A 21524-nucleotide genomic window follows, 5' to 3' on the forward strand; every position below is an offset into this window, starting at 1 on the left:
CTACCATCCCACTGTCTGCTCTTCACAGAACACTCTGGCTAATTGTCATCCTAACAACCCGTAAGAATTATCTTCTGATGGAAACCTGTCCAAAGGATAAAGTGATAGTGCTAAGTCAACATTTTGCTCTATAGATTGTTTTTGTTTCTCTTCCTCCACATTGATCACACTTTATAGTATGATTAAATTTGTATGGGACAGAACCAATTAGCTTTGTTTTACACTTATCGAATGCACTTTATTGTCAGACAAATTAACTCTGTGCAGTTAGCATGATTTACGAAGCAGTGGAAGGTTTTATGGCCTGAGCACAGAAAGGTTTTAAATGAGATTGGCAAATGTTTTTGTCTGCTGTGATTTTTATCAATCCCAGAATATATATGAAGAATCCAACTTTCTTCTTTTATACGAGCTATATACAGTGTTAGTTAACTTAGTACTAAAGGCGAAACATTTTTTTGCATCTTAAAGTGGAGTTCCACCCAAAAGTGGAACTTCCGCTTTAAGTACTCCTCGACCCTTGACATGCCACATTGTCATTTTGGGGGGGGGGGGGCTGGGCACCTGGTTTGGAGTGGGACTTCCTGTCCCACTTCTTCGTTCCTCTCCCCCTAGGTGGCCCCTCCCTCTTCTGGGACACGTCACAGGTCCCAGAAGATTGCCTGGCCATTGACGAGAGAAGCAATGTTGGTGCAGCGAAGAGGAGGGGGAGAGAACGGAGGCTTCGGGCGGTTGGACTGTGGGGCAGGTGAGTGGCTGTTTATTAAAAGTCAGCAGCAATACTATTTGTAGCTGCTGACTTTTAATAAACTCAACAACCAGTGGATCTCCGCTTTAATGTAGGAGTGTCAAATTAAATTTTATTGCGGGCTGTGTCAGTAGTATGGTTGCCTTCAAAATGCCTTTCAGATCTGGGGTGTGCTACATACACCCCAGATCCATCCTGTTCCTGCTGGCAGAAGACAGTGGCTATAGCATCTGCTAGCGATAATCGTAACAGAATCCGTCAGGCTGGTTGTACCCAAGTTAGTTGATTGATCAACTTGGTACTTTCAGCCAGCTCAATAACGGTTCCAATCTTGGCTGGTTCCTGCTGAACTGGCTGAGATTTGAACCGTTTATGACCGGCCTAACCAGCCCTAACATTGATCATGTTCCAGACAATCCCTGGAGAGGATTGTCTAAAAGGGGGCTGGAAAGGTGATAAATGGTCTGAAGCACTGGAGAGCTGGATTCTCTCTTCTCAGGGGGGTTCCAGAGCCTGAGGGGTTAGTGACCTCAGGCAGCCCATGGACTGTGCAGCTGTTCTAGTGGCCTCATTGGTGTCAGGGCTGAGAGCTTGGATGGATCTGCTTAGAAGCTGATTGCAGGACCTCACCACAAGGGTTCTGGCCTGGAGAAGTATCACTTAATGGTTCTTGTCCGGAGGAAGCTGGAAGGTGGCAATTGTTCAGGGGACTTGTGAGTAACGACCCTAAATTGATCCCTGTGAATGTGCAATGCTCTGGAAATCTCATTGCGTACCAGTAGTTGTGCATAGGTGCAAGGTAACCAGACAACATAGAAACCTGTCCTAGGCTATCTAGCTGTGGGGACTTAGGCTTCATTCACACATGTTCGGTGCAAACTTCCCCTCAGTTTTCACTGTGAATTTCCAAAGCAGCTGTTCAGCAGTTCAGCTGGGATTTAGATGTGGTTCAGATGCAAATTTTTTGAACCAGAGGCCACCGGCATCTTTGACATTAGCTGGCTGTTAGGAAGCGGGCTAGGAAGCTGGCCGCCACGTTCTTAACAATGTCCTTAATAAAAAACATTTTTGGCCATTGCTGGCAATAAAAGATTATGAAATTTTGTCCCCCCCCAAAATCCATACCAGACCCTTTTCCAAGCATGCAGCTCCCCCTTCCCTGAACCATTCCAGGACACATGCCCTCAACATGGGGGGGTGCTTTGGGGCAGAGGGGCTTTGCCCCCCTCACACCAAAGCACCTTGTCCCCATGTTAATAGGAACAGGGGCCTCTTCTCCACAACCCAGGCCGGTGGTTGTGGGGGTCTGCGTGTGGGGGGCTTATCAGAATCTGGAAGCCCCCTTTAACAAGGGCTCACCCAGATTCCAGCCCCACCCATGTGAATGAGTAGGGGTACATTGTACCCCTACTCATTCACCAAAAAATGTATCAGAAAGAAATAAAAACACAGACAGTTCTGTTATTAAAACAGCAAAAACAATGTCCTCTGGTGTAGATCCATCGTGAATCATGATGCCCGCCGCCACCGCCTACCTGCAAAAAGAAAAAAAAAGCTTTGCTCGCACCGAAGGATTCCGCCATCTGCCTGCTCCATGTCTGACATGAATTAAATAGCTAAAGGACAGGGCCACCAGGTGATGTCACCTTGTGGCACCACCCCCTTGTGACATCACTGGCCCAGTATGCCCAGGTCAATGACGTCACAGGGAGCAAAATATGCCTTTACCTAACAAATATTAATAGCCACACAGACTACAGAGTGGCAACTAAACTTACCCATGAAAGCACATACTAATTCTAACTATCCAATTTCTAGCACCTATCTAGGAGGGTGCTACATTATCTTTCAATTTTTTTCACTATTTTTAATAACAGCTTTGACATACAATATAATACAATTTTAAAAGCATATGAGATGTTGGATGAGAATGCTTGTCTTTATCATATGACAGGCTCTCCTTTTAATCTCCTGCACTGATATAATTGTGATCCTCATTGGTGACCAAAGGTCACTGGTAGGAGACCATACTCAAGGAAAGTGATGTGCTTTCTGTGAATGGGGGATGCAGGGGAGAGGGAGCTGTGCAAATTAAATTGTAGAGTGTTCCCTAACTGAGTCATCCAGGCCAAGTATAGCATTGATTAGCTGATTCACCTAAATGAATGTTTGCAGAGAACCAGCTCACATAGTGGCAAGTTTTGACCCACGTGAATCATCACTTTGTTCTTCTCTATATTTTACCCAAGAGTTGAGCGAAATTTCGTTATGCTTTCTTCCCCTAGTGTGGAACACGCAGAAATAATTTGACACCGTTTTGCATAATGCAGTGGAACAGAACGACCCGTGCACGCATAAAACAACCGAATGACTATAAAGTCTCTGGAAAAAAATGTTCAGTCAATTGACTGAGATCTACAAATGAGAGGATTTGATCCTACATTATTTCTGCAGCTTGACCTGAACAAATGATCTTCTGTGCATTTTCATTTTGTTGTCTAATCAACAGGGCACCCTCCACACAAGATCACTCACCTGTTAATCTCTAGCACCGGCTTCTTGAATCCATCCTGCAATCATCGCTCGGTGACTGCTTTTTCGCTCTAATAAAAATATCATTTTTTTCATTATAACATTTCATGAGGGATTAACTGGGTAATCCTTTTATGAAGTCAGACTTATATAAAATTAAAATAGCATTAACATAAAATAAAACCTGCACACATTTTTCTGACTGGTAATGTGGATGTTTAAAATAATATAAACAAGAAATATTATTTTCTAAAAGATTTTACGTTTAAGTGAATGTATAGTCTTGTCAATATTTTATAGATATATGTACAAAAGATAAGTTTGATGTAAATAATCTTATTGAATTATATAAAAGTGGTATATAACTCAAAAACTAAAAAAAAACAGTGGGGTTGGTTTATTAAAATTGGTGCAAAATCAGTTTTTTTTTTTTTTTCAAAGCTTATATGAACAAGCTGAAGTTAGAAGCTGATTGGCAACCATGCACAGCTGTACCAGATTTTGCACTCTCCAGTTCTAGTAAATCAACCCCATTGACAGATAGGGTTTTTAAGGCAGAACAGAATCTAGTAGTCTCTTCTTCAAAAATGCTTCCTCCTGGCTGTCAGCGGTAATGTACACTGAGCCACGCATGGGCAGCTCAGCGTACATTATGGCATAATGTGCCACCTGTGCATATATGCGTGACCTCATGGTGGCCCAGACATTGAAGAGGCTCAACATGGAACCCAGAATGAAGACTGTGCAAAGAGGGAAAGGACCAGTGACAGTGCGGTGCTGGAGGGCACATTAGGACAGGTAAGTCTGTCATAATGTGCTAATATGAAGTGCATACCAAACACATTATGGCATAACCCACCTGGAGGCCCATTTCAGGTAAAAACTAAGGAGTTTAATATCACTTTAAGGTAAACTCTGGCTCCAGCTTACTCCCTTACCACATCCGAAGCCCCCTTGGATGTTTATATTTTAAAAATGTCCCTATACTTACCTTTTGTTCTGTTCTTTTTTCACTTACCTTTTCTCTGTTTAAGCCAGTGCAGTGATGTCATGGGTCCTTCCTCTTCTTCCTCAGTGGCACCAGTGGGTGTCCTTCCTCTACCTCTAAGACTGTGTGAGGACACACCTCCAGGGAGGTCAACGACAGCCTGGGCCCACAGGAAGTGAGTTAGATGATGCTGGCTCTCATTCAGCCTGGAATACAGCGACTCTGGATCCTGGAACAGTAAAGTCTCGTACACACGATCGGATTGTTGGCCAACAAAACCGTGGAATTTTGTCCGAAGGACGTTGGCCCAAACTTGTCTTGCATACACACGGCCACACAATTGTTGTCCAACAATTAGGAACGCGGGAACGTAGTGACGTACTAGACGTACTACGTGTTTTTTCAGCTCTTTAGCACCACCCTTTGGGCTCCTTCTGCTAATTTCGTGTTCGTAGAAGTTTGGTGAGTGTTGATTTGCGCTTTTCATTTCCTGCTTTTCAGTTCATGCTTTTCAGTTTGTTTCTGAGCGGCCGTTCGTCAACCAGACATGTCGCGGAATCGGAGGAGATAACGTGTTATTTATTATTGGCCTTGGAGTTATTGCTTTGGCATTATTTTTTTGGTTGAATAATGATTTGATTTGGTATATTTTCTATACTTTTGGATGCAATAAATGCACTTTTTGGTGCATTTATTCATTGGTATTGGCAGATAGCATGTCTAATTTTATTTGTTTTCTTTTTTTAATGCACAATAAAAAAAGTTGTGAAGAATAATACTTGGCTATGTGTTTTACTTCAAATGACAGTTTGGGAGTAGGCAGTTACATTTAAACATATACAATGTAAAATTAACAAGGGACACCAACATAGTTGTATCTTTGATCTTAAAAACTACGGGATAATGGTGTTGTGGTAACTCGCCCAAATAATAAAAAAAAAAAGAAAAAATCTGTTTGCAATAACTCCATCAGTATCACCAGCAAAGCAGCTTCATTATTATCCCATTAAAGAAGAAGAGAATTGTGTGCTCCATTTGGCGATTTCATAATTTGCCACGTCACGAACGCTAGTTTACAAGACCAACCGCTTCTGGCTCGTTCTTGCTTCCGAGCATGCATGTTTGTACTTTGGACTTTTGTCCGACGGACTTGTGTACACACGCTCGGAAAATCCGACAACACACATTTGTCCGCAGAAAATTTTAAAACCTACTAGCCAACATTTGTTTGTGGAAAATCCAACAACAATTGTCCGATGGAGCATACACACGGTTGGATTTACCGCCAACAGCCTGTCATCGAACATTTCCCATCGGAAAGGGATAAAGCACTCAGGAAAAGGTGAGCATTGCAGAAAACGCTGCTTTGCTTTAATAAATACAAGGCGGCAATTAAAAAAACAAATGTTTTATACATAGTGAGTATATATTTACAAGAGTGCAGCCAATGTACCTATTACATACCCAGGCTTTGCTTCCTGCCTCGCAGTGCTTCACAAACTATTGCTGCAGTTTAGGCTGCAATATTCACCTTTAATCCAGAGCTGTGCCACAAAGTAACTATTCTTGGCCACAACTTTTAGGTTGTATGACATTTGGCATCAACCCTAAAGGCTAAGGGCTGTACAGTCAATGCAGGGTGTCATGGCCCTGTTTCCTGAGGGGGCACCACCACACTGCCTTTATTCACAGTGTACTGGGGGTGAGAATGGGGCTGACGTCACCACGTCAGCGCCACACTCTACATCATTAAAGACCACCCCAAGCCCAGGGAAGAGGCCAAGATGAAAAGGACCTACAAAGTATCACACGACCAGCCTGAAGACTCTGGAAAAGGTAAGCATAAGAAGAAAAACAAAAAATAAGAAATTACAGCAAGAGGAGGCCACAAGGGGGGTTGAATAAGGGGGGAGCCCAGAGTTTGACTTTAACCTCCCTGCCGGTATTCCTGAGTGTGGCTCGGGGTGAATTTTCAGTACCAAAAGCGGTAACCCCAAGCCAAACTCGGGATCGCATCTCAGGATCCAGGCAAAGTGTTTCAAACTTTATCATACCCGGGATGTCCACTAGACTCTGGTTTGGACAGATTTAAGTAAGTTATTCCTAAGAATTACAGACCTACAATATATAACGCTAAATTTCTATGCAAAACAATTGTACCGCTTTCAGCATCAAAAATCTGACATAATCATACTGCCAGGGTGGTTAAGAGGGTCATACATGTTACTCTGACCAAGCCAATTTTATGGTACTCAGCATAGTCGTGCGCAGGGGGTGTACCAGGTGTGCCTAGGCTCACCCTAATCACTGCATGGGGTGTTGATTCCCCCTATTGCCTGGGCCTCCCCCCTGTGTTGCATTCCCAGAATGGAGAGTGGGGGAAGAGGCTAGTAAATATATTAGTTACCGTGAGCAGACTCACTCACTGTGTTCATTCACAACTGAAGCATAGTAAACTGTGTTTATTATGCTTCAGTTTGTGAATGAACAGGAAGTCACTCAGGACAGAGCACTTCCCATTCATTCACTGTCCAGTGCAGTTGAGGCTGCAGAGAAAGACGTGTGTTTGAGCTTTGGGGTGCACACCCTAATGCAATAGGCTGTGCACACCTATGGTACTCAGACAATCCTGACACAGCATCTAAGCAAGCCATAGATGCATCAATTTTATTTCCTTCCACCGTGACTGTGTTGATGGGGGAATGCCTCCCACAGCGCTATTGTATTCTGCTGGGGGGGGAGGGGTGGCTGGAAGGATACAATTATTTATAAGGGCTATAGCTGTTGGCAGTAATCACTTGTAGAAAATTCCGACAGGTTGGTTATACCCAAGTCGATCGATTGGATCAATCAGCCTGCTGAACCAACCGAATTTCGATCTATGTATGGCCGGCTTAAAGTTGACTCACTTTATTAGAATTTGTTTATTATTACCATCTATGTCTCTATTAGGGGAATTAAACATAAAGATTTTTTTTCACTTCCTGTTTGATGTCCATCAATTAGACAGGAAGTAAAGAAAGATCTCCTAAATGGGGACAAGCCAAATAAGGTGACAGTTTTTTGTTTTCAGTATATCTTATTAATTTGAAATTAGTAAATGACAAATACAATTGTCGTTTAAAGTAGAATAAGAGAAAAATGATACATGAAGAGATAGCAAATTAATCAGATGTAAGATAATTAAAACAAAAACAGTAGGTATTTTAACTATTTCTTCCCCTATTCAAAGAAAAAAAATTTACTAGAGTTGTCCGTTAATAATGGTTTGCTAAATAGGGTAATTGAAAGTAACCATTTAGGTGTCAAACTGGTCAGATCTGAGATCGATGAACGTTCATTGCCTGTTCAGGGCTACTGAACTTTATACTGTAGCCCTTCCTTATTGGATAATCTCAAAAAACTACTGGCAGCTTCCAAACATTTTTTTTTTTTTTTTTGCCTCTGCATTCCATAAGCTGTTCAAACTGCCTCACTTGTGTTTACAAAGTTAAGAAGGCAATTAAAGGAAAGAAAATAATTGCTTTATTTATTCTCGCTGTCAGTGTCCGTGCCTGAGGTGAAGGTTGTTGTGTAACGTTTTGCCTTGATCCTCACAATGGAGATAATTTTCTGTTTATCTGGAACACTCGCCAACTAAAATCCACCGAAGAATGTATGAAAAAAGTTACCAAAAGATTTTTCTATATAATAAGGGACAAATAATGAAACTAAGTTTGAAACCAAATGTTATTTTGGCCTTACTGCATTAGAAAACTATGACCTCCTATAACAGGGGTACTGAATTAACCACTTCAGCCCCGGTAGATTTGGCTGCCCAATGACCAGGCCATTTTTTGCGATACGGCACTGCGTCACTTTAACTGACAATTGCGCGGTCGTGCGACACTGCACCCAAACAAAATTGACGTCCTTTTTTCCCACAAATAGAGCTTTCTTTTGGTGGTATTTGATCACCTCTGCGGTTTTTATTTTTTGCGCTATAAACAAAAGAAGAGCGACAATTTTGAAAAAAACACAATGGAGGTTATTTACTAAAGGCTAAGGATGAGTTCCGGTGTGTTCGCATGCTGCACTTGCCGAGCCCGCCAGGAAGTCGGCACGGCGCAGCGCTAATCACAAGCAGTGAGACATTTCCCGATGTGCGGCTGCAGAGATTTCCTTACTAAAGGAAATTCCACTTTGCACTACAAGTGCACTGAAAGTGCACTTGGAAGTGCAGTCGCTGTAGATCTGAGGGGGACATGCAAGGAAAATAAAAAACAGCATTTTTGTTTGTACATAATTGGATGATAAAATCAGCAGAGCTTCCCCTCATTTCAGATCTTCCCCTCAGATCTAAAGTGACTGCACTTCAAAGTGCACTTGTAGTGCAAAGTGGATTTGCCTTTAGTAAATCAACCCCAATATCTTTTACTTTTTGCTATAATAAATGTAGCGCTGGTAGATTTGCAATCTACCGCAGGTTAGGTAAATTTAGTAAATTGTGCGTTAGGAAGGTTAAAGTTTGCCTCTGTTCCAGCTTGGCTGACGTTGTGTGTGTTTCCTTGCTGACCAGTGGGTGTCGCTGTTGCCACTGGTCAGGGTTGGAAAGGCAATGTGTTGAAGCGTATGGATGCTCCTCTGTCCCGGAGGCAAGCTCGGTGGAGGTGGTCCTCCGAGTTGCATTTTGGGCGAGGGTATTTATGGAACAGACGCCATATTTTGGGGTTCGTTTTACAGCCACCTGCTGGCCCTCCTGGCCGACAGGTATGCGTTAAGGAGCTACCTCGTGGTCCTCCGTTCCGGAGGGCCACGATACAGCGGCGCAGGGGTGGGTCCGGAGGCTTGTCTGGAGCCTACCACCGCGGCCGAGGAATGGTCCTGAGCTGTCGGTCCTGTGTGACGAAGCTGGACAGCCGAGGAGATCCCAGGGTCTATAGCGTGCTGGTCTATAGAGGGGCCTGGTGACTCGGTTGGAGGACGTATCCAAAAGTAACTATACAGCATAGTGTTGCCAGCTTGGCTTAAAGGTTCAAGCACTGTGACTGACTTTCACTATAGAAAAACCTATACATCTTGTGGCAGAGGATCGTACGGATTTTGTTCCCAAACAAGTCTGTGGCAGAGACTTTGATTCGTGCTGCGTGCTGGCTGCTAGACCGGTGAGAGAGGCCTATCCAGACGAGCAAGGAGTGTGTCCCACGAGGGGAGCGCATTTCAAATAGTATTTGATTTCTACCAGGACATTTTGTCAAGAGAACCCTATCAGAGAATATTTGAGTTTCTTCTGCAAGTTTCCTTTCCACCTCTTTCCTGCTACTTCCTAAGTCGTTTGTTTTAATAAAGCATTGAAAACGTACTCCAGTGTTGGTGCGTGTGTCGTCCAGAAGTAAACTCAACTAAACCCTAGACCCGGTGCCAGTGAAACAGAGGGAAGCAGAGTGAAGGTAACAGACCCGCTTAAAACAGCAGCTCCACCGTGAGTTAGTGCTACATAAATATCCCACATTTAAAAAAAAAAAAAAAAATTTTTTTCCTCAGTTTAGACCGATATGTATCCTTTTATATATTTTTGGTTAAAAAAATTGCAATAAGTGTATATTGATTGGTTTGCGCAAAAGGCATAGTGTCTACAAGATAGGGGATTGATTTATGGCATTTTTATTTATTTTTTTTACTAGTAATGACGGCAATCTGCAATTTTTATCGGGACTGCTATATTGCGGTGGACAAATTGGACACTTTTGACACATTTTTGGGACCATTGACAATTATACAGTGATCAGTGCTATAAAAATGCACTGATTACTGTATAAATGTCACTGGCAGGGAAGGGGTTAACACTAAGGGGCGATCAAGCGGTTAAATGTGTTCCCTCAGTGTGTTCTAACTGTAGGGAGGATGGGACTGTCTAGGAGGAGAGAGAGATGGGTTTCATTCTTAGTAAGAACACACAATCTGTAACTACTCCCCTGAAAGAACCGGGATTTGTGTGTTTACACACACAGATCCCGGTTTTTGCTCTGTCACAAGCGTGTCCGGCGGTCATCACGCCTGGCGGGCACTCACATCAGCTCCGGGCACACGCTGCGGGCACGGGCCCCTAGTGGCCAAAAGGAAAAGCGACGTAAGGTAACGTCGATTTTCCCAGCTGAGCCAACCTGCCACAGTAAAATTGCGGCGGTTGGTCCAGAAGTGGTTAAAATTCACAAAGGTCCAGTTAGTAAAATTTTCTTCCAGTGGAGGTCTCATGTTTGTGCGATGACTCCCATTCTTCAGTTCAGCCTCCCGTACACACAGTGGCGTAGCGTAGGTTGTCAGCACCCGGGGCAAGGCAAGTAATTTGCGCCCCCCCAACCTGCGGACTTTTAGCTATCCCTGAGTCCCTTCAAATACAATAGTACTGACCTACCTGATTCCTATACTGACCACTACACTACATTGTCCACTACACTGACCACTATATTACACTGACCACTATACTGACCACAATACTATACTGACCACTACACTGACCACCATACTACACTACACTACACTGTCCACTATACTACACTACACTTGACCACCATACTACACTGTCCACTATACTGACCACCATACTACACTGTCCACTATACTACATTATACTGACCATCATACTACACTGTCCACCATACTACATTACACTGTCCACTATACTACACTACACTTGACCACCATACTACACTGTCCACTATACTACACTATACTGACCACCATACTACACTGTCCACTATACTGACCACCATACTACACTGTCCACCATACTACACTATACTGACCACTATACTACACTGTCCACCATACTACACTGTCCACCATACTACACTGACCACTACACTACACTGACCACCACACTACAGTATACTGTCCACCATACTACACTGTTCACCATACTACACTGTCCACTACACTAACCACTACACTGACCACTATACTACACTGTCCACTACACTAACCACTACACTGACCACTATACTACACTGACCACCATACTACACTACACTGACCACTATACTACACTGACCACCATACTATACTGTCCACTACACTAACCACTACACTGTCCACTATACTACACTATACTGACCACCATACTACACTGTCCACTATACTACACTATACTGACCACCATACTACACTGACCACTACACTAACCACTACACTACACTGACCACCATACTACACTGTCCACTACACTGTCCACCATACTACACTGTCCACCATACTACACTACACTGACCACTACACTACACTGACCACCATACTACACTGTCCACTATACTACACTGACCACCATACTACACTGACCACCATACTACACTGTCCACTACACTAACCACTACACTGTCCACTATACTAACCACTATACTACACTGACCACCATACTACACTGTCCACTATACTACACTGACCACCATACTACACTGACCACCATACTACACTGACCACTACACTACACTATACTGACCACCATACTACACTGTCCACTACACTACACTGTCCACTACACTACACTGACCTCCATACTAAACTACACTATACTGACCACTATGCTAACCACTATACTATACTACACTAACCACTATACTCAGGCCCAGATTAAGAGCATCATGGGCCTGGTGCTAAGGATGTTGGTGGGCCTTTTTATGAAAATAAATAAAATGAAAACGCAAACAATTTTTTGTGAAATTTAAATTAAAGAGAGAGAGGGGGGAGAGAGAGAGAGAGAGGGGGGAGAGAGAGAGAGAGAGAGGGGAGAGAGAGAGAGAGAGAGAGAGGGGGGAGAGAGAGAGAGAGAGAGAGAGAGAGAGAGAGAGAGAGAGAAAAAGGGGAATAGAGAGAGGGTGAAAGAGAGAGAGGGTGGTAGGGGGTGAAGGGGGTGAGAGAGAGAACAGGGTGAAAGAGAGGGGATGAGAGAGAGAGGGGGGTGGGAGTGAGGGGGTGAGTCTGTGGGGGGCACAGCATAGTACATTACACAGGAGGGGGGGTTATAGCACAGTACATCACATGGTTGGCACAACACATTACATGGTGGATACATGGATACAGCACATTTAATGGCGGGCACAGCACATTACATGGTGGGTACAGCGCATTACATGGTGGGCACTGCATGGCACAGCACATGACGTGGTGGGCACAGCGCATTACATGGTGGGCACTGAATGGCACATAACATTACATGGTGGGCACAACACATTACATGGTGGGCACTGCATGGCATAGCACGTTTCATGGTGGGAAATGCAACTGCACATTACATGTTAGGAACTGCACATGACATGGTGGGCACTGCAAGGCACATCATGACATAGTGGGCACTGCACATCACATGAAGGGCAATGCAATGCACAGCACATGACATTGTTCAGCACAGCGCATTACATGGTGGGCACTGCAACGTACAGCAAATGACATACTGGACACAGCACATTACATGGGGGGCACTGCAAGGCACATGACATGGTGGGCACAGCACATTACATAGTGGGCACAGCACATTACATAGGGGCACTGCAATGCACATGACAGGACATGGTGGGCACAGCACATTACATGGGGGGCACTGCAAGGCACATGACATGACATGGTGGGCACAGCACATGTCATGTGCCTTGCAGTGCCCCCCATGTAATGTGCTGTGCCCACCATGTCATGTCATGTGCCTTGCAGTGCCCCCCATGTAATGACATGGTGGGCACAGCACATTACATGGGGGGCACTGCAAGGCACATGACATGACATGGTGGGCACAGCACATTACATAGTGGGCACTGCAATGCACGACATGGTGGGCACAGCACATTACATAGGGGCACTGCAATGCACATGACAGGACATGGTGGGCACAGCACATTACATGGGGGGCACTGCAATGCACATGACATGGTGGGCACAGCACATTACATAGGGACACTGCAATGCACATGACAGGACATGGTGGGCACAGCACATTACATGGGGGGCACTGCAAGGCACATGACATGACATGGTGGGCACAGCACATTACATGGGGGGCACTGCAATGCACATGACATGGTGGGCACAGCACATTACATGGGGGGCACTGCAAGGCACATGACATGACATGGTGGGCACAGCACATTACATGGGGGGCACTGCAATGCACATGACATGGTGGGCACAGCACATTACATGGGGGGCACTGCAAGGCACATGACATGACATGGTGGGCACAGCACATTACATGGGGGCACTGCAATGCACATGACAGGACATGGTGGGCACAGCACATTACATGGGGGGCACTGCAAGGCACATGACATGGTGGGCACAGCACATTACATGGGGGGCACTGCAAGGCACATGACATGGTGGGCACAGCACATTACATGGGGGACACTGCAAGACACATGACATGGTGGGCACAGCACATTACATGGGGGGCACTGCAAGGCACATGACAGGACATGGTGGGCACAGCACATTACATGGGGGGCACTGCAAGGCACATGACATGGTGGGCACAGCACATTACATGGGGGGCACTGCAATGCACATGACATGACATGGTGGGCACAGCACATTACATGGGGGGCACTGCAATGCACATGACAGGACATGGTGGGCACAGAACATTACATGGGGGACACTGCAAGACACATGACATGGTGGGCACTGGGCACAAGAGAGCACATTACATGGGGGAAGCAGCAGTCTGTCCCCTAGCACAATAATTACACAACATCCCCCTAACAAATGTTCTGACCTTATCATAACAGCATGGGAGATGTCCTTCCTCCCGGGCTCCTGCTGGTTAGGACATCAGCGCCCCTCCCCCAGACACCTCCATACTATACTACACTACATTGTCCTGCCTACAGTCTCTCTCTCTCGCCCCCCTCCCTCCCCCACCCAGTAACATGACTCTCACACACTTACCTTCTTATCCTGGCTGCATCGATCCGGATAAGGAGGAGAACACAGCGGTGGCTCACTTTCTTCTCTCCCCTGCGCTCTGCTTGCTGCCATGTTCAGTATCCAGCGCCCTGTGATTGGGTGTATGGGGGTCATGTGCGGAGGCGGGGCGCCTCACATGACCCCCATACACCCAATCACAGGGCGCCGGACACTTAACATGGCGGCCGGAGCCCGGGGACACAAAATTAGAAATTAGGAGGAGGCAGCCAGTGACACACACTGGCGCCCCCCTAAATATCGCGCCCGGGGCCACGGCACCCCCTGCACCCCCCACGCTACGCCACTGCGTACACATCACAGTGGCCCTCCCCTTTAGGGCCTAATAAAGAGGGGGGATTTTCGGGACTTTGAATGAGGTGGGTGGGAGTGGCTAAATGATAAGTCAGTTTTGAAAAGGATACCCAATCACCCTGGCTCTTAAAGTATAACTGAATGCAAAACGTTTATTTTAGTTCTGAATAGAGTGGGGAGGGATTAGAATGTTTGTCAGTTTTTATTGCTGTCTGTGCCCCTGTTAGGGAGATTCACCCTCTCTATTTGTCTTCTTTGCCATTAATATTGAAACTGAAAGTAAAAGAAAATCCAAATTTTGGGTTGTCCGTAGAAAAGTAACAGTGGGGAAATCTTCCAATGGGGACACTGCTTCTGATGACCTGGGGGTCCCCAAGGAATGCCCTTAATTTGCTGGGATTTCCTCTCACTTCCTGTTTGGCTATGGGACAGAAAGTGAAGGGAAATGCAAAGGGACACAGATGGCGAAAAAAATCTAACAGGGGTTATAACCCTCCCTTACTCTATCCAAAATGAAAAAAAATAAGTTTTGCCTATACTTCTACTTTAACCACTTATGGACTGCACGCTGTCGTTTATACGTCGGTACTTTGTTATGGCAGCAGCTAGCTGCCAAAACCCCGGTATCCTCTTCTTCAGCTGGCGGTCCGCTTTCAGATAAAAGTGGTCTCTGCGGCAGATTCACAGTCCATAAGTCTCCGGGAAAGCCTACCTGTTCCAGGACGTTCACTTGAACCCTGTTCGCAGGAATTGGTGAGAGGGCATTTCTGCCCATCTGCAAGGAACAGAGACACTGCACTACAAAAGGAGTTATTTGAACACTGTATACAAACATCATTACTGGTAGTCATCTTGCTGACACTTGTAGCACTACATGGATAAAGGATAAGGCTTTCCATTTCTGGGACATTGTATACAGACACCATTGTCCTCTCTCATTGTTGAAAAAAATCTTGTCTGTTTCACTTGATAATGTGGGCCAGTTATGTTGTTTGCCATACTACCCAGAAGTTAAAGTGCACCAACGAAAGTGACTAGCTAAAGACACCAAATTGTATCTTTGCTTCATAAAAGGACTGAAGCTGTCATTGCCATTACGGATCCACACACATATTCAGGGCTCTGCATATGCATTGGGTGTATGGGACCGTTTATCTATAAAGTTAAACCATTGTTTATTGACTTGAAAAGGTGTGTAAAATTGGGCATGTGGTGTTAGGGGATAGTAGAGAGAGGCCTGACACAAAGGTAGTCATTTCTCTGCTCTCCTCCGGCCTGGACTCATAGAGCTAATCTGAGTAGAGGTAACCAATCTAATTTGAAGTGCCATATTGTGCTTTATTTACCATTTAAGTGTGCCTCTGCTCTTGGGGACATTCTAGATGTTTGGAATCCCCTGAAAGCAGCTTGAGATCCATATTGCTCTTAAATCTCAGTTATTGATCTCTAGTTGATTACTTGACTATATACTGTTACTGTTTGTTATTTTTCCACAGAAATATTGCAGTAAAGACAATTTCTGTGTTTTATCATAACGTGTGTGTTTCTCATTGGTCATTGCACTTACACTATTGCCAGGTGTGCCAAAGGGGGCTGGGACCGTTTTTGGGGTTGAGAGGCAGAGTAATAGACTGAACATACTTAAGCAGCCCCTGCGGGGGTTTCGCTACATATGCATTTTTTCACACCACACTGTTGTCCTTACATCAGTGTCCTCAGTCCCTTCTTCAAATCACAGTCCCCTTTTTACATCACAGGTCCCAAACTTCACATATCAGTGCTCTCATTCCCCCCTTCACTTTACAGTCTCCCCCTCTATGTCCTTCCTAGATCCCCCTTCACATTACATACCTCCTTTTACATCACATTCTCTCTTTACATGACAGACCCCCCAACATATCCCGCTATTACATCACAGTATCCTTTACATCATAGACCCCCCATCATCACACCACAGTCCTATCATTGTCCCCTCTCCTCCCATCCTTAGATTACAGTCCTCTCTGTATATTACCACACCCTTACTTCACAGTCCCCCCTTTTCATCACAGACCCCCCAATACATCACAGTCCCCCTCACATATTACAAACCCTTGTCTCTTACATCACAATCCCCTCCTTTGCACCATTACCCTGAGTGCCCTCTTTACATCACTGCCCCCCCCCCCCCCAATCCTTATACCACAGTCCCCTTCATATCATTGTCCCCCTCCCCCCATCCTTACATTACAGTCCTCTCTGCATATTACCACCCCCCTTACATCACAGTCCCCCCTTTACATCACAGACCCCCCCCCATTACATCTCAGTCCCCCCCTCATATATTACAAACCGCTGTCTCTTTCATCACAATCCCCTCCTTTGCACCATTGCCCTCAGTGTTCACTTTACATCACAGCCCCCAATCTTCACACCACAGTCCCCCTTCACATCATTGTCTCCTCTCCCCCCATCCTTACATTATAGTCCTCTGTATATTACCACCCCCTTACATCACAGTCCCCCCTCACATATTACAGACCTCTGTCCCTTTCATCACAGTCCTCCCCTTTACACCATTGCCCTCAGTGTCCCCTTTACATTACTGCCCCCCCCCCCCATTCCTTACACCACAGTCTCCTTCACATAATTGCCCCCATCCTTACATTACAGCCCTCTCTGCAAGTTACCACTCTCCTTACATCACAGCCCCCCTTTACATCACAGACCCCCATTACATCACAGTCCCCCCTCCCATTCACATATTACAGACCCCTGTCCCTTTCATCACAGTCCTTCCTTCATATTACAGACCCCCATCCCCTTCATCACAGTCCATCGTTCTTATTACAGACCCCTGTCCCTTTTTATTACAGTCCTTCTCCTTCACATCAAAGCCCCCTTTACATCGAAGCACTACCCCTCCCTGACTCCCTTTACTGTCCTGCCTTACGCACACAACATGGGAGGTGTGATGGGTGTGGACAGAGGGCAGGACTTTTCATGCAAATGGAGGGTGAATGGTTGCCTAAACCACCCAGCGGCCTAGCAACCAATCACCCACTTCAAAAATACTGCCCCCTATGAAGATGTGCCGTGCCTACCATCTTGTGCTCTTCCTTGAGGATGGCAGTGGCAGGCAGATGGGCAGAGAGGACACTTGGGTATCTATTTGGCGAGGCTGCGGTCTTGATAGGACTGTTACTCGGTCAGCCATTTAGTGATGCCTGCCCTATAACATGTTGTAAATATATATTTTTTTAAAAGGGCACCTAATTATAAGTCATAAAAGAAAGGCAACTGAAACAATCATGAGCCAGTAGAGAGTGGTTAAAATGTAAGCCAAAATATATACCGTATATATTTTTTTTTAGATAAAGAGACTTCTTCTAATCTACCATTAATGTTTCACCAGAAGCCAACGCCTTCTCCCAATCTACTAAAAAAGTGTATTTTTTTACTTTATTGCTCTCAGAGATTTTCCCAGAAGTACTGTTTGGTAAAAATGTATAGCTGTAAAAGTAAGAGAAAGCCCAAGATAATTTGAATTGTTGGTAAATAGATAAAAAAAAAAAAAACCAATGCATTTTTGGGGCAATACCAGTTACCATTCATTAGGGCTCAACGTGGAATAAAACTTGTATGGACGTAGAAAAAACAGAGACATCACACGTCTAAATTAGGACCAATATGACCTCTTTTCATGAAGTGACTGAGTAGCAATTGTTAAGGAAAGTTGAATACTGGTTATAATCTTGATCTGTGAGGTCACTTTTTTCTCTGAGTTCATCCAAGGTTTATCCTGTTTTGATGAAGGGGGAGTGGTGTTGCCCCCTAAAATGTATTGGCTGATTTTTTGACCTACTTACCAACAATTAAAATGATCTTGGACTCTTCCATCTCTTTTTGGTCTGGTGCTCCTTCCTACATTTCTATGGTTTGTGCTACTGTTGGGAGATTGTTGAAGGAAGCCTTGCTGTGTGGAAGTTGTCTCACCAGAGCTATTGACCTTATTTAAAGTTTTCCTTTATCTGCACAAACAAGTTTGAAAGTTCCTAGCGCCTCTTTAAATATCGTATTCTTTAAATCTCTCTAATGGAGCCCCTGATAGTAGTAAAACCCAACACAAGATCGAAACCCCCTCCACTGTATCCCAAACTGGAAAAAAAATGTCCAGGTAAGCAGGGTAACAACATAAAAACATAGCATTGATAGTTTGTCTTTATGTTTTTATTTTTTCCTTACCTGGATACCTCTTTTTCTTGTGGGTTTTTGAACAGAACATGTAAATTATTATACACCTGTAGAAGATAGGTTTTATGTAGACTATTGGATGAAATTGATAATTTTTGTACAGTCTGTAATAGGTATCTTTCTCTCAAAAACACATGTACAGTTCGTAAATATTCCAACACCCAATGTTTTGTTGTAGATGCACACTTTAATAAATGTGCAGTAAAGAACCTGTTTTGCAAAAAAAATTGTATTGTAATATCTGTTTATACTCACCGGCCACTTTATCAGGTACATCCGTTCAACTGCTTGGTAACACAAATTGCTAATCAGCCAATCACATGGCAGCAACCCATGGCTTGGTTGTTGGTGCCAGACAGACTTGTCTGAGTATTTCAAAAACTGCTGATCTAATGGGATTTTCACACACAACCATTTCTAGGGTTTACAGAGAATGGTCTGAAAAAGAGAAAATATGCAAGTTGTGTGGACCAAATGATAGGAAGGCAACAGTAGCCTCGATACAACCAAGGTATGCAGAATATCATCTCTGAATGCACAACACTTGGAACCTTGAAGTAGATGGGCTGCAGCAGCAGAAAACCACACCGGGTGGTCTGAGTCTTGATTTCAGCTGTGACATTCAGATGATAGGGTCAGAATTTGGCATAAACAAAATGAAAGCATGAATCCATCCTGCCTTTTATCAACGGTTCAGGCTGGTGGTGTGGTGTAAAGGTGTGAGGGATATTTTCATGGCACACTTTGGACCCCTTAGATCCAATTGACCATTGTTTAAATGCCACGGCCTACCTGAGTATTGTTGCTGACCATGTCCATCCCTTTATGACTACAGTGTACCCATCTTCTGATGGCTCCTTCCAGCAGGATAATGCACCATGTCACAAAGATCAAATCATCTCACCACTGGTTTCTTGAACATGACAATGAGGTCACTGTACTCCAATGGTCTCCACAGTCAACAGATCTCAATCCAACAGAGCACCTTTGGGATGTGGTGAAACGGTAGATTCACAGATTCTGCAGCAACTGCGTGATTCTATCATGTCAATATGGACCAAACTCTGAGGAATGTTTAGAACACCTTGTTGAATCTATGCCACGAAGAATTAAGGCAGTTCTGAAGGCAAAACGGGGTCCAACCCATTACTAGCAAGGTGTACCTAATAATGTGGCTGTTGAGTATATATGGTTAATACATGTGTTTGTCTTCAGTATATACATTTCTTCTTTTATCTCCTATTTCTCTATTTTTGTCCTGCATATTTACATGTAGACCAAGCAGTTCATAAAGGTGACAATGATAACACAGCCAGGTGTGATTACAACTAGAGATGAGCAAACTGGTTACCAAGAGTAAGAACTTGTGGTGATTCTCTCTAAAAAATACGTTAGGGTGAACCTGCCAATCCATGCTTAGCACAGACTGGTTTGCTCAGTATTTCTGGTTATCACACACATGCGGAATATCTTTTCTGTAAGATTTTCTTTTTGGAAAAAAAAAGGCATGCTAAGGTAACAAAAGTGGCTTTACTTAGAGAACATAACAGAATTGATTTATAGCACACAATGGGAAGAATAACCAAATTGAAACAGATAAAAAATAAGGTCAAGACTCAAAGGTGACATTTCTGGTCATATTGCCTATAATTCTTTTCTATTTTGTTCAAAAATACCTAAACGCTTAAAAAAATGTTCCTGAAGCAAACTTTTTCTTTTCAACCCCCAAATATAGAGGAATATAAGGTTCCTTGAATTCCTGCAGAAGTTAAAAGTCACTAGTTCATCACTACACAAGAACTATGTTGGTGAATGTTGAATATTCATTACACAACAAGGCAATTCTGCCATGTGATTGATGTTACCATCTGCTCATGGCTTCCGCCTCGTACAGTCGTTTTTATGGTAAATGGACACAATTACGAACAAACAGATTCATGTTAGCTAGTCAGTGACGAACTACAGTTCTGTTACAGCTGACACTATAAAATATGTATCTCTTTTATCATTTCAGGTACTGTTAACAGTCTACATCTACCAGACAAAACATTGTGTCTCTATAATTCTCTGTATGCCTGAGTTCTTTATTACTCTAGTAATTTGTTCTAGTTCTTTGTTACTTCTAGTCCGGTTTCCATTTTCAGCCTCTTTACTAAAGAGCACACTAAAACACTTTAATCCCCAGCATCCCTCAGTGCCGGCAACATTTTAAGATGGTACTGAGATACAAAATCTGGTGGAACAGGCTTCTTTTATTTTTGTTTCAGCACAATTTATTTTTTGTAAGCTGGCAGTGGTTAAGCTTTAATAGTAATAAATATTGTTATTATCAGCAAACCTATTCCTAAATTAACGTAAGAGTAAACTTCCATGTATGATTTTTACCTATAGGTAAGTCTATAATAAGGCTTACCTATGGGTACTTTAAATATCTAATGAACAAAAAGGAATTCTGGTTGGCCGCTTGTCCAGTAAAATCACCTTTATTTCAGGAAGTCCATAAAAACATGTCCAAAAACACAAATAGAGGGAAACCGCATCACCGGGTAACGCGTTTCACGCTTCCTTAGCCCTTAGTCATAGCTTACATACAAATGTCCACTACAGATCTATAATTATATATATATATATATATATATATATATATATATATATATACACATATATATATATATATATACACAGGCATACCCCACTTTTAAGTACACAATGGGGTTTACTTAACCTCCCTGGCGGTATGATTATTTCGGATTTTAGGTGCTGAAAGCGGTACCATTATTTTGC

This window comes from Aquarana catesbeiana, linkage group LG06 (genome assembly GCF_042186555.1).
Source record: "Aquarana catesbeiana isolate 2022-GZ linkage group LG06, ASM4218655v1, whole genome shotgun sequence".
Lineage (NCBI taxonomy): Eukaryota > Metazoa > Chordata > Amphibia > Anura > Ranidae > Aquarana > Aquarana catesbeiana.